This window comes from Microtus oregoni, unplaced genomic scaffold (assembly GCF_018167655.1).
Source record: "Microtus oregoni isolate MIOR12 unplaced genomic scaffold, Mior012 000005F_ref0000423, whole genome shotgun sequence".
In the NCBI taxonomy this organism is placed as follows: domain Eukaryota; kingdom Metazoa; phylum Chordata; class Mammalia; order Rodentia; family Cricetidae; genus Microtus; species Microtus oregoni.
The window spans coordinates 6,508,610-6,522,665 of NW_024543064.1; the positions used below are offsets into that span (position 1 = coordinate 6,508,610).

At 47.0% G+C, this 14,056-nt stretch overlaps 1 pseudogene; it reads right to left on the reverse strand.

The window, feature by feature from the left end:
* Window positions 1-12,535: 12,535 nt before the first annotated feature.
* Window positions 12,536-13,265, reverse strand: LOC121448384 (annotated as a pseudogene).
* Window positions 13,266-14,056: the final 791 nt, after the last annotated feature.

Consider the following 14,056-nt stretch of genomic DNA (forward strand, 5'->3'; position numbering starts at 1 on the left):
TGTGGAGTCAGCGCTGTCCGTGCAGGCAGGGGGTGGGAGGCATAGCTAGCAGCTCTGCGCGCAGTGTGGAATGCCCTGGCAAGCTGGCCATCTCCATGTTGTTAGGTGCAGAAATTACCCTGCTCCTAGGTGTTTTTGCAGAGAAGTTCACGGTAGTATTTCTGTGTGTGTGTGTGTGTGTGTGTGTGTGTGTGTGTGTGTGTGTGCACGTGCACATTTGGAGAACAGAGGTTGGCATTGGTGTCTTTGTTGATCTTTAGCCACCTTATTTTTTGAGACAGTGTTGTTTCCTTATGGAACCTGGACTTCTCATGGAGCCAGTTGGCTGGACTGACTGGCCAATGCGCTCTAGGGGTTTACCTGTCTCCCTTCCTCCCCTCTCGTGTTGGGATTACAGATGTGCACCCCCAGCTTTTATGTGTGTGCTGGAGATCCAAATTTAGGTCCTCATTTCTGTGTGCCAATCACTTTATCAATCTCCCTAGTCCTGCAATATAGCCTCCCCACCTCCCCGTGTGTGTGTGTGTGTGTGTGTGTGTGTGTGTGTGTGTGTGCATGTGTGCATGCAGGTGGATGCCCGTGGTCAACCCAGGTCCTAGGGTGTCCTTTCTCAGGAGTGGTCCATCTTGTATTTATTTTATTATTTTATATTTTACCTTAACTGTGTGTGCCTGGGTGTGCACTCCATGAGTGTAGGAGCCCTTCAGAGTCAGAAGAGGGTGTTAGATCTCCTGCAACTTGAATTACAGGTGTTTGTGTTCTGACATGAGGGAACTGGGAACCTCGACCCCAGGTCCTCTGCGAGAGTCCTAAGAGATCTCTACCACCGAGCCATCTCTCCAGCCTCCTGCCTTGGCTTCTGAGACAAAGTTTCTCACTGATCTGAGACTTGATCGTTAGTCTATGCTGGCCAGGCAGGGAGTCCCAGCAAGCCACCTATCTCCCCCTCTCCAGCACTGGGGTTACAAGTGTGTCACCATGCCTGACTTTTTTTGTGGGTGCTGTGGCTTGAAGTTAGGTCTTCAAGCTTGAGCAAGCCCTTTTACCAACGGAGCCAGCTCTCTGGCCCTCAGGGCAACATTTCTCATAAATGAATATTAACGGGGAAAACCTAATGTTCGTCAAGAGACAATGTAGAATAATGATGCTTTATAGATCATAACGGAAAATAACGAAGGGATGGAATTAGACACACCAACAGGGTAAAACCTCAAAAGCAATGTTGAACCACAGACGGCAAGAAAAACAACAATCTTATTTATAAAATGTTCAACAGTATAACATGATCTATGCATAATTTCAAGGTGGCAAGATACATAACAAGACAATAATAATAAAAATTACCTGAGGCAGAACAGTGGTTATATCCATTAAAAGGAGGGGGAGGGGCTGGAGAAAAGCATCACGTTTGTGCTTGTAATGACCTATTGCTGAGAATGCGGAGTGGATGCGTGGGTATTCATTAGTCTTTATTGCTGTTTATTCCCTTGAAATACAAACCTAATCATGTCATTTTCCTACTGAAAACCCTCCAGTGGTTTTCCATTACATGGAATTGATTCCAAAGCTTTAATTGTGGGCTACGTCATTTAGCTCCTGGTTGCTTTGTTGACTGTCATCTTTTTACTGAGTTCTTTTTGCTCACTGAACTCTGGATCATGGTGTTCCAATTGCAGGAACTTGGAAAATGTGTGTGTTTGTGTATGCATGTGTGTGTGTCTGTGTCTCTTTGTGTTTGTATGTGTGTCTCTGTGTGTATGTGTCTATGTATGTGTATCTGTGTGTGTCTGTTTGTCTCTCTGTGTGTATATCTCTGTGTATATGTGTCTGTGTGTGTCTCAGTGTGTGGAGGCACATGTGCCATAGCAGGTGTCAGAGGACAGAGGTGGAGGACACCTGGAGCTCAGAGGACAACCTCAGGTGTTGGCCCTTACCTTCTGCCTTGTTTGCGAGAGGTCTCTTTATTGCTGGGCATTGCTGGCTGGCTGTAAGCCTCGGGGACTCTCCTGCCCCCATCTCACCATCAGAGCACGGGGGTTAGAGACACCCACCACACCTGGCTTCTCATGAGTCCAAGAGATTTGAACTCACATCCTCATTCTTGTATGGTTGTTGTGAAATAATCCTTATGTACACTGTGAAGATTTGCCATTCAGATCGGTTTAATAAAAAAGCCGAAAGGCCAATTGCTAGGCAGGATTTTTGGGGCAGAGATGATGCTGGGAAGAAAGGCAGAGAGACAGAGATGCCAGGAGACCAGAGGCGGCAGCATAGGAGTACACCATAAAGGTGGTACGCCACGAGGCAAAGAGTAAATTAATAGAAATGGTTAATTTAAGTCCTAAGAGCGAGTCAGAAACAAGACTAAGCTTTCGGTCAAGTTTTCATACTTGATTAGTCTCCGTGTCGTGATTGGGAGCTGGCAGGAGGGACAGGAAACCCACCTACATGTGCTAAGTAGTTTACCCACTGAGCCGCTGCCCCAGCCCTGGAATATTCTTCCTTGCAATTTCCTCCAGCCATATAAGATAAAGACTGCCACAACATCTAGTGCACCCCGGAGACTCACAATGGACTCGAGATGAACATGGCTCCCTCCAGCAGCACTGTGGTGGACAGCTCCATCATCAGAGGCAGAAGTGGGGTGTGTGTGTGTGTGTGTGTGTGTGTGCGTGAGCATGTGAGTGTGTGTGAGAGAGTGTGTGAGTGTGTGAGTGTGTGAGTGTGTGAGTGTGTGAGTGTGTGTGAGAGAGAGTGTGAGTGTGTGAGTATGAGTGTGAGTGTGTGTGTGAGTGTGTGTGTGAGAGAGTGTGAGTGTGTGAGTGTGTGAGTGTGTGTGAGTGTGTGAGAGAGAGTGTGTGAGTGTGTGTGTGTGAGAGAGTGTGAGTGTGTGAGAGTGTGTGAGTGTGTGAGTGTGTGAGAGAGAGTGTGAGTGTGTGAGTGTGTGAGAGTGTGTGAGTGTGTGAGTGTGTGAGAGAGAGTGTGAGTGTGTGAGAGAGAGTGTGAGTGTGTGAGAGAGAGTGTGTGAGTGTGTGAGAGTGTGTGAGTGTGTGAGAGAGAGTGTGTGAGTGTGTGTGAGAGAGAGTGTGAGTGTGTGAGAGAGAGTGTGTGAGTGTGTGAGTGTGTGAGTATGAGAGAGTGTGAGTGTGTGAGTGTGAGTGTGTGAGTGAGAGTGTGAGTGTGTGAGTGTGTGAGAGAGAGTGTGTGAGTGTGTGAGAGAGTGTGTGAGTGTGTGAGAGAGAGTGTGAGTGTGTGAGAGAGTGTGTGAGTGTGTGAGTGTGTGAGTATGAGAGAGTGTGTGTGAGTGTGTGAGTGTGTGAGAGAGAGTGTGTGAGTGTGTAAGAGAGAGTGTGTGAGTGTGTGAGTGTGTGAGTGTGTGAGAGAGTGTGTGAGTGTGTGTGAGAGTGTGTGAGTGTGTGAAGGAGAGTGTGAGTGTGTGAGAGAGTGTGTGAGTGTGTGTGTGAGTGTGTGAGTGTGTGTGTGTGAGTGTGTGTGTGAGTGTGAGTGTGTGTGAGAGTGTGAGAGTGTGTGAGTGTGTGAGAGTGTGAGTGTGTGAGTGTGTGTGAGAGTGTGTGAGTGTGTGAGAGAGAGTGTGAGTGTGTGAGAGTGTGAGTGTGTGTGAGAGTGTGTGAGTGTGTGAGTGAGTGTGTGAGTGTGTGTGTGAGTGTGTGAGTGTGAGTGTGTGTGAGAGTGTGTGAGTGTGTGAGTGTGTGAGAGAGAGTGTGAGTGTGTGAGTGTGTGTGAGAGTGTGTGAGTGTGTGAGAGAGAGTGTGAGTGTGTGAGAGTGTGAGTGTGTGTGAGAGTGTGTGAGTGTGTGAGTGAGTGTGTGAGTGTGTGTGTGAGTGTGTGAGTGTGTGAGTGTGTGTGAGAGTGTGTGAGTGTGTGAGTGTGTGAGAGAGTGTGTGAGTGTGTGAGTGTGTGTGAGAGTGTGTGAGTGTGTGAGTGTGTGTGAGAGTGTGTGAGAGTGTGTGAGTGTGTGAGAGAGAGTGTGAGTGTGTGAGAGAGTGTGTGTGTGTGAGAGTATGTGAGTGTGTGAGTGTGTGTCTGAGAGAGAGTGTGAGTGTGTGAGAGAGTGTGTGAGTGAGAGAGTGTGTGAGTGTGTGAGAGAGTGTGAGTGTGTGTGTGAGTGTGTGAGAGTGTGAGAGTGTGTGAGTGTGTGAGTGTCTGAGAGAGAGTGTGAGTGTGTGAGAGAGAGTGTGAGTGTGTGAGTGTGTGAGAGTGTGTTAGTGTGTGAGTGTGTGAGAGAGAGTGTGAGTTGTGAGAGAGTGTGTGAGTGTGTGTGAGAGAGAGTGTGAGCGTGTGAGTGTATGTGAGCGTATGTGTGTGGAGAGTATGTGAATGTGTGTGCGTGAGTATGTGAGCATGTGAGTGTGTGTGTGAGAGGGAGAGTATGTGAATGTGTATAAATGTGTGTGTGTGTGTGTGTGTGTGTGTGTGTGAAGTTGGTAAGGAAGAATGTAAAGCGAGGTCTGGTTTCCATCAGTCCACGGCCTCCCATGAGACACTGGGGGAGCTGGGCCTGGGCAGCTCCATTGAGGCCGATAAGGGACAGCAGAATGAAGGGAAGAGTTCATGCCTCCCTTCCTTCCAAGGAAGGAAATATTTGAGAGAAAAGAGTTCAATTTAAGTTTTTAAAGCTTTTTTAATTTTTTAAATTACTTTTATTTTAAATAGGGTTTCACAGTGTAACTATAGCTGGCCTGGAACTCACTATATAAATCTGACTGGCCTTGAACTCACAGAGATCTGCCTGCTTCTGTCTCTTGAGTGTTTAGATTAAAGGTATGTGCCACTATGCCCACAATATCTGTCTATGTATGTATGTATGTATGTATGTATCTACCTACATATTGTGGGACGACACACACGCCATGACACACATGTGGAGGTCAAAGGATAACCTCTGGAATCAGCCATCTCCTTCTACCTATGGCCCAGGAGTAGAACTCAGGTCACAACCACACTTGGTGGCAAGAGCCTTCACCTGCTAAGCCATCTTTCCATCCTTAAGACATTTTCAGTAAATTTTAGCCAGTAAGACTTCTCTGTATAGCTTTGGAGCCTGTCCTGGAACTTGCTCTGTAGACCAGGTTGGCCTTGAACTCACAGAGATCCACCTGCCTCTGCCTTCCAAGTGCTGGGATTAAAGGCATGCACCACCACCGCCCAACAAGGCTTGCTTGGTTTTGAAGTAGCAGGAGTTGACCATTATCTGTTTTATTTTTGGGGGTTATGAGGACAGGTCTGAAATTGTGTGTGTGTGTGTGTGTGTGTGTGTGTGTGTGTGTGTGTGCATGTATACATATAAAGAGATCTAGAATGTTCCATAGCAAGAGTCTTCTGTGGTTGGGTTAGATTATAATGTCCCCCCTACAAAAGCACCTATTCTATAATAAAAAGAAGCAAGTATTAAAGTCAAATAAACTCACCCAAAACTTTTCAGTATTCAGAATTTCTGGGCTGGTGACATGGCTCAGTGGGTAGGGGCATTTTTGGCTAAACCTGACAACCTGAATTGAATCTACCTCATGGTAGAAGGAGAGGAACTGACCCCACAAAAGCTGTCCTCTGGCTCCCATACATGGGCTTACCTGGCACGTGTCGTCCCCTCCACACACACATTAAATACATGTTAAAGTTTAAAGGGGCTGGCTCAGCACAATCATCAATAATACTTTTGTGACGTCTACCCAAACTGACTGTGGACATAATGGTGTGTTAATTTATAAACTCCACTTCCCCTTTACAAACATCATAGCAGGGGGGCTGGAGAGATGGCTCAGAGGTTAAGAGCATTGCCTGCTCTTCCAAAGGTCCTGAGTTCAATTCCCAGCCACCACATGGTGGCTCACAACCATCTATAGTGAGGTCTGGCGCCCTCTTCTGGCCTGCAGGCATACACACAGATAGACTATTGTATACATAACAAATAAATAAATACTTTAAAAAATTTTTTTAAAAAAAGACAAACATCATAGCAGAAATTGTTTCAAAACCACCCAAACACCAACCAGGATGGGGTGGGGGTGGGGGTGGGAGTGGGGGTGGGAGAGTGACACATTTTAAAACCAAATTTCTTTCTTTTTTTTTTTTTCGAGGTAGGGTTTCTCTGTAGCTTTGGTGCCTGTCCTGGAACTAGCTCTCGTAGACCAGGCTGGCCTCGAACTCCCAGAGATCCGCCTGCCTCTGCCTCCCGAGTGCTGGGATTAAAGGCGTGAGCCACCACTGCCCGGCACTGAGGTCGACTTTGTTTTCTGAAAAAACGTTTTCGCCGGGGTGCCTGGGGGTCCAGTTCTTTACTGCCAGGAAAACAGTTTCGGTCTAGGGAACGAAGTCGCCAGGCGACTTCCTCCTCCAGGAGCCAGGAGGGCCCACGGCAGGCCCTGAGGTTTCAGTTACAGAGCCTGCTGCAGGAAGCTCAAGATGGGCATTAGAGCCCTTGAGAAACTGGCCATCCTTCAGAAATAGCGAGGGCTCTTCCAGGGCACACCCAGTGCGTGTTCCCGTCACCAGCGCCAGAATCTTCTGAAAGGCCTTCGGCGCAGCGGCCATTTGTGGAAACAGGAAGCTCCAGCCTATGTTGCCCCTCTGGTCCAGGCGACCCGGCCGCCTTTGCGGAGAAGGTGCTGCCCTCCAGCGGCCACCGTGTGTGCGCAGGACTTGGGAGGTCTGGCAGCCCCACCCACAGTGCGAGCCTGCGCATCCCAGGGGATGCACGCATGTGGAGGACAGGCTGCCCAGATCTACTAGAGTGTGGTCCGCGTTCGTGCTGGATCACAACGCTTAACTCGATTTAGAAATTCTCCCAGGCATGCCCAGAAATGTGTCTACTGGGTCAAGTTATCAAATCATGTTAACTGAGGCGGGGTAGACAGGAATTGAGAGACCACAGGAAGGAAAAACCCTCACCAGGGTCTGGCTGACCCCTCTCGGGAACAGAGAAGCCAGAATTCCAGCACAGTCAGCAACACCCTAGCCCGCAAGATGGTTCAGCACAGCCTGAGGACCTGGGTTTGATCCTGTGGACCGAGAGAACTGGCTTCTGTATACTGTTCCCTAACCTCCACACTTGAACTGTGGTACACTCACACACAGGGCAAACAGATAAAATTCAAAACAACCCGGCGTTTGCTCCAAACATAGTCTTAATATTCTCATAGAGAGCTATTTTATGTTAAAGTAACAAGGACTGTGTTTAAGGTGTTTAGGGTCTAGGGCATTGTTTACTTTCCCAGACAAGGAGTCAGAATCTCAGGCAAAACTTAATAAAAAACCCTATCTTCAGCCGGGCTATGGTGGCACACGCCTTTAATCCCAGCACTCGGGAGGCAGAGGCAGGCGGATCTCTGTGAGTTCGAGACCAGCCTGGTCTACAGAGCTAGTTCCAGGACAGGCTCCAAAGCCACAGAGAAACCCTGTCTCGAAAAACCAAAACAAACAAACAAACAAACAAACAAACAAAAAAACCCCTATCTTCTAGTACCCCCATGGCTAGACTCTTAATGTCAGCTGCAGTACTCCCAGGGGCCCCTCAGGTGCCACCACAGTGACCTCAGCCTTCTTAACCACACAATATCCTCACACTGTGCCAAACCCTGCCCACGACCACTGTACACCGCAGACAGCCTGAGAGCGCCTCTGGGGAGTCCACACCCATGCCCTCCAACGCATGCTGTGTCTCCCCTTCTTTCTCTTCGCCCTCACACCCAAGCTTATATTAAAATATCATCATTAGGACCCAACCCCACTTCATAAAGTAGATAGATCTAAAGTTCTTTTCTGTACTCAAACCACAAATACCAGTTCAGCCTGAGCCGAGGTCCCCAAAACCCCAGGGGAATTTCTCAGGTACTGCCTGCCACAGGGGAAGTGAGCTTCCTGCTTCAGCCTCTCCAAACACTGTCCCGGTTAGCTTTCTGTTGCTGGGTTAAACGTTAGGACTAAAACCAGCTATGGGAGGAGAGGGTTTATTTGGCTTACAAGGTACAGTTCATCAAGAGAAAGCAAGGCAGGAGCTGGAAGCAGGAAGCGTAGGGGAACACGCATACTTCCTCACTTCTTGCTTCCGCTCAGCTCAGATTCTTTTTACAACCCAGGGCCACGTGCCCAAGGTGGCCTCCTCCCTCAGTAAGCAAACACATTCCCCACAGACAAGTCCCTAGGCCGATGAGAGGGGATCTTAAACGAGGCTCCCTCTTTGCAGATGTGTTGAGTTGGCAACCAAGAATGTGTCACAAACAATCACACTGATATTAGCGGCCACACCCAGGCAAACAATCCCACAAATGCTGTTGATGCTTTGGCTCTGGGGACAGAACCCAGGACCTTATCACGGTCTCCACGTGTGTTGGGCCTCATGAGGCCCAGTGTAACTTCCTGGGCCTAACTTGAGTTTGGAGGGGAGTGACTCAGCACAGCCTGACTAGGCCCGCCTCTGTCTACTGTAGCAGGATATTATTGGCCCTTATTCCTCACTCCACCTCACCCCATCCCAAGACTCCACCCACTACCTCAGCCCTATGTAAGTTCCTGCCCTGATGCAATAAAGTGAGATCCTGCTTTGACAGACTCCCGTGTCTGTGTGTGTTTCTCCCTGGTTGACACTCACCATCCCGCTCAGCCCCAGGGAGAGCCAGCGGGACCGGCTCTGCCTCAGTCCTATCTTCTGGAGAACCTGGCACATGTGTCCACCACTGACTACACCTCAGCCTTGATCCGGGTTTCCCGTTTCTATAAACAGACATTAAAAATACGTAGTTTTGGAGATTTATCTTTATTTCATGTATGCAGGTTCTTTGTTCTGTTCACCACATATGTGCAGTGTCTGCTGAGGCCAGAAGAGGGCATCAGATCCCCTGGAACTGGAGTTACAGACTGCCATGTGGCAGCTGGGATTCAAACCTGGGTCCCATGGAAGGGAAGAGCAGCCTGTGCTCTTGATTGCTGAGGTGTCTCTAGACCCAGCTTCTGTTTTATTTTTCTGGAGATAGGGTTTCTCTGTGTAGCCCTAGCTGTCCCAGAACTTGCTCTATAGACCAGGCTGACCTTGAACTCAGAGATCCTCCTGCCTCAGCCTCCTGAGTGTTGGGATTAAAGGCCCGCACCACCATGCCCGGCTCAGATGAACTCTTACTTGATCTCAAGTGATCCTCCTGCTAGCCTCCCGAGAGCTAGAGTTTGGGGTGCAAAAGACTCAGATAAAATATTTCTTAACCCAGCAAGTCAAAGCTAGGCTGTGCTGCTAAGAGATAGAGACCAAAAATAATCTATCCTCAGGTGCGGCACATGAGGGACACATCCCACCCCCCCATCAAGCCAAATCAACCAAAATAAATCTGCCATATGGGACAGAGTATATAGCATAGCGAACCCACTGATGGCCATAGCTGAAAACCTCATGAGGTCTGGCCTCAGGACGGCTGATCCCAGCACCCTAGCCTGTCCTCAGAGACGAGGTCCCCTCCTGTCTGCCGGAGAGCTCAGCTTAGAATGGAAGAAAAAATTGGCACAGAGACTTCTACCTGCTGGGGCCCCTGAAGCGGGTCTCAGGGAGTGAGATGGTCTAGCCCATTGTGGGAGCCCTGCATTGCTAAAGGCTGCTTTCTAATGGATGCTGCTTTTGTTATTTTGACTTGGTCTGATTTTCTAAAACCTATGTATACTAGGAATGGGATCTAGAGCGTCATGCAGGCTATTATTGAGTTCTGTTATTGAACTCTATAGACCCTCAGCCGCCATCAGGACCATCCGTCTCAATGACAGACTGAGCCAGGACAAGGGGGCTCTCAAGCAGTCATAAACAACAGCTGGCCTTCCTCTGGCTCCCGGATTTAAGCTCATATAGCTACATAGTTCTCCCTCTCCTTTCCTCTCCCTCTCGCATCCTCAGGAAAAGGAAAACTCAGCTCAATGGCACCTCCTGGTGTCTGGCAAGTGCAATCACATGACTTCCTTGGGGAGCCACTGTGAACTTCTGATGATATTAGAAATAACCAAAGATTTGAGACGTTTAATACAGATACTATTGATATTCAAAACATGTTTTTATTTTAAAATATCCATCATAAGATTCTTAGTCATGAAAAATCTTTCAGCAAATTCTGAAGTTTCGATGATGCACACCTGTGATCCTAGCGCTTGGGAGACAGGGGCTTCTAGATCAGAGCAGAGGTCATCCTTGGGCTACATAGTGAGTTCTAGGCTAGCCTGGACTACGCAGTGCCCATGAGCAGAACTCCAGCCAAACACCAGAGAGTGAGGTTGACTGTGGAGGTACCATTGATCAGCAGGTCCCTTTCTGCACCAGGGCACAGCTGAGGACCAGACCCTAGAGACTGGTGGTGGCTGAAGAGGTGGAATCTCTCTGGATACCAAAACAAACTGAACACCAAGGAGGAAGCCTTGTGTTTTGAGACAGTCTTGCTATGCTGCTCAGGTTAGCCTTGAACTCTTGATCTTCCTGCCTCTACCTCCTGAGTTCAGGGATGATAGGTATGTCACTATTAGGTGACAGGGCAGTGTATAATGTCCCAGAGGTGCAGTGAGATTTCTGGGAAGGGAAGGATGTAAAAGTGAGGGGCTAAGGTGTGACGAGGCAAGACAGTGCAAAGGTATTTGTATTTTTTTTTTTTTCGAGATAGGGTCTCTCTGCGTAACAGCCCTAACTGTCCTGGAACTAGCTCTGTAGACTAGGCTGGCCTTGAACTCACAGAAATCTTCCTGTCTCTGCTGGGTGTGCACCACCACCGCTGGGCCATCTTGTATTCTTGCTGAGGTCAATTCAGTTTAACTAGGATATCAGCCTTCCTCACGCCGTAGCCCTTTAATACAGTCCCTTGTGTTGCGTTGACCCCAACAGTAAAACCATTTCCATCACTACTTCATCACTGTAATTTTGATATTGTTATGAATCAAATGTAAATATCTGGATATCTGATATTTGATCCATATAAAAGGGTCATTTGACTCCCAAAGGGGTTGAGACCCTCAGGTTGAGAATGTCTGAGCTAGAATCTAATCTCCTTGATGGAGAATCCTGATATGAGACAGAAGAAAAACCAAAATTAGGGATTATTCTATTGCCACTATCTCATAATTCTTTGGTTATATTTAGATTTTTAAATTTTTTTCATAAGGTATGAATATTATCTCAAAATTTGTGATTAATATATATTTTAAAACTTAATATATATATATTTAAACTTTGTATCAAGATATTAATGATCATATAGAGTACTAATTCTAGAGAAAGGCTTTATCTATCTCCCTGTACATGATTTCAGGCTTGAGTCTCTATCAGGTAACTAGGAATTAAGTTTGTGTACCATGGATGTCCCTGGCAAATATTGATCCTTTAACCTTGTTGAGATCTGCGCATATGACTTTTAAAATGTTTAAGTTTTCTGTAGTGAACCAAGACCAAGTCTAATGGTGACCTTTGAAGACTCCAAAGAAGGACGGGGCCCCACAATGACAATTCCACAAGGACTGTGACAACACCACTAAGCAGACAAATATCACCTAAAGATTGGCTTTGGACTACAAACTGCTCAGGACAGTTTCAAGGTGGCTGGCTAAGCCCATCCAGCTTCACAGACTACTCTAGCCAGGACATGAGACAAACCCTGCACTTCCCCATTACACAGACACCAGACACAAATGATACAGCTACCTCTCCCAGGACTTGACAATTGACTTAAAATTTTCTATTAAGGATCCCCTAAAGATGCTATCACCCCCAGACATAGGAAGTAAATTTAAGAACACAAGGCCCACATTCCCAAGAGGTGGGGTGGTGGGTTTTGGTCGTTCAGTGGGTTATGGATATTTGTCATAGTTCAGGGGAGTTGGTTACAAGTTGTTATTGGTAATGATCAGGTAAAAACAAAGATTAGATTCAGAATTCTTGTTTTGAAAAGAAAAAAGGGGGCTATATAGTTATAATAGGGTATAAGAGTAGATTGTTGAATCTACTTTTAAACAAAAAAATACTTAATAGTCTTAAATATTTTACATTGATATGGTTTTTTTTTTTTGCCAAAAACCAGATTTGGTTTAATATTGCAACAATAGAAAACAAACCCAAGCACTACACACTAACAAACATACTACAACCCGGGAAAGGGGACATGCAGAAGCTACAGTCATAAGCTAAATCTTTATAGGGGACCACAGAACTGCCTATGACCCTGTTGTGGCGGTGGCAGTACAAGCAAGTACTATATCTGGAGAAGCCAGTTCCCACCCCAGCAAAACCTTATTTTCACACAAAAGTAAAAGGCATAGTCACTTAAGAGTATGCAGTCCTCACAAGGAAGAGGTGGACCTGCTGCGTTTTGGTGGCTTCACTGGCTCTTTTTCCAAGCTGCTAGTACTACAGAAACAAATAACAAACAAGGCCTCATGGCTTCTGGCTGATCCGGGCACCTTCAAGGGCACCGGTGTGAATTCCCATCAGTCTCAGTCTTGGCTGCAGTTCCGTATCTCACTCCAAGGAGTAGGTAATGACAGCAGCTACTCACACCTGAGATTCCCTTTATCCTTGGGTCTTATTTAGGACCCTGCTCTTGTGAACACATGTGGGGCACAGCATGTTGTCCTCCAGGTGTGGGGGCGGAAAGGTGCAGGCTGGCAGCAGGAAGAGGGCAATCACTTTCCCCTTCTTCTCAGGTACCCAGGCTTGTCCAGCGTGGAACTGAAGCTGAACCCAACCTCTTTTTTTTTTTGGTTTTTTGAGACAGGGTTTCTCTGTAGCTTTGGTGCCTGACCTGGAACTAGCTCTTGTAGACCAGGCTGGCCTCGAACTCCCAGAGATCCGCCTGCCTCTGCCTCCCGAGTGCTGGGATTAAAGGCGTGCGCCACCATCGCCCGGCTGAACCCAACCTCTTGAGTCTGCTGGAAGGTTTCTCCCATGGACCACACACCACAGATCCCCGTATGTCTCGGGTGTTGTAATGAACTGCAGGGCCTCGGTCTTGTTAGCATTGGCTGCAATCCTCGACCAAGATGCCAACACTGCCTCAGAGGCGGTTGTGGTCACAACCGTTGTGCTGACCTCTTCATAGAAGACAGGAGGTTCAGTAAGGGTGGGCATCTGCTCCTCGGGTACAGGGACCACTTCAAGAGGCACTATCACCTGAGGAAAAGACTCTTGTCCCTCCTCCATCTCCGTCTTCAATTTTTTTCCGACGCATCTTCACCCTGGCCTCTCTTGGTGTGTCAGGAATGTTTTCTAATTCAGTCTCCTTGTTTCCAGCATCCTCCATCTTTGAATTAGATGAAACCGCCGAAAGACGATATGGATTTTTGTATATTGATACAAATGTCAGGTTATTTTTGCTAAAATATACTGTACAACATTTCTAATTTTGTTAAACTATTATACCTACACAGTTCATTTGACAATGCAATGCAAATTTCTAGCCCTCAAAAGGTATTATTATAACCTATTTAGGAAAATAAAGAAATGGAGGTTAATAGTTAGTCACCTATAACAATTAATGTTGTAGTCACATTAGGTATGTTTTCAAGGTCAAACAGACATATTTTAGGTAGACAAGTGGTCTTCAAACACTTCAGAGATCTACAGAATATGGCATTTAAGATGTTTTAATAACATAGATTTTTTTTTTTTTTGGTTGTTGTTGTTACAACAGGAAGATATGTCTGCTCTTGGTGGCACCAATCTACTTCAGAGAAGATAATGGGCATTGAAGAAACTACACAGGGAGTTTGCTTTCTTTGTGGCAAAAGTTAGCCACTGGGCAGGAGTGCCTTGCCTCTAGGGCCTGGTTGCTCTGCTTCTCTGATCTTTCATCACCCCCTAATAGCTGACTCTGGGTTTTTACTGATAAGACCAATCAGTGCTGCAGAAACCTGTGGAGAACTACCGACTTTATTCTAGGAACCAAAGGTCAGGACGTCCTAGCTAACCCAACTCAGCTCAGCTAACCAGTTGTGCAGACTGCCCTCTGGCTGTTTATCTTAGCTTTCTGTTCGTGAGAAACTCCCTACAGCTGGATAACCACTAATCTCAGCTTCAAACTGCTTACTCAGT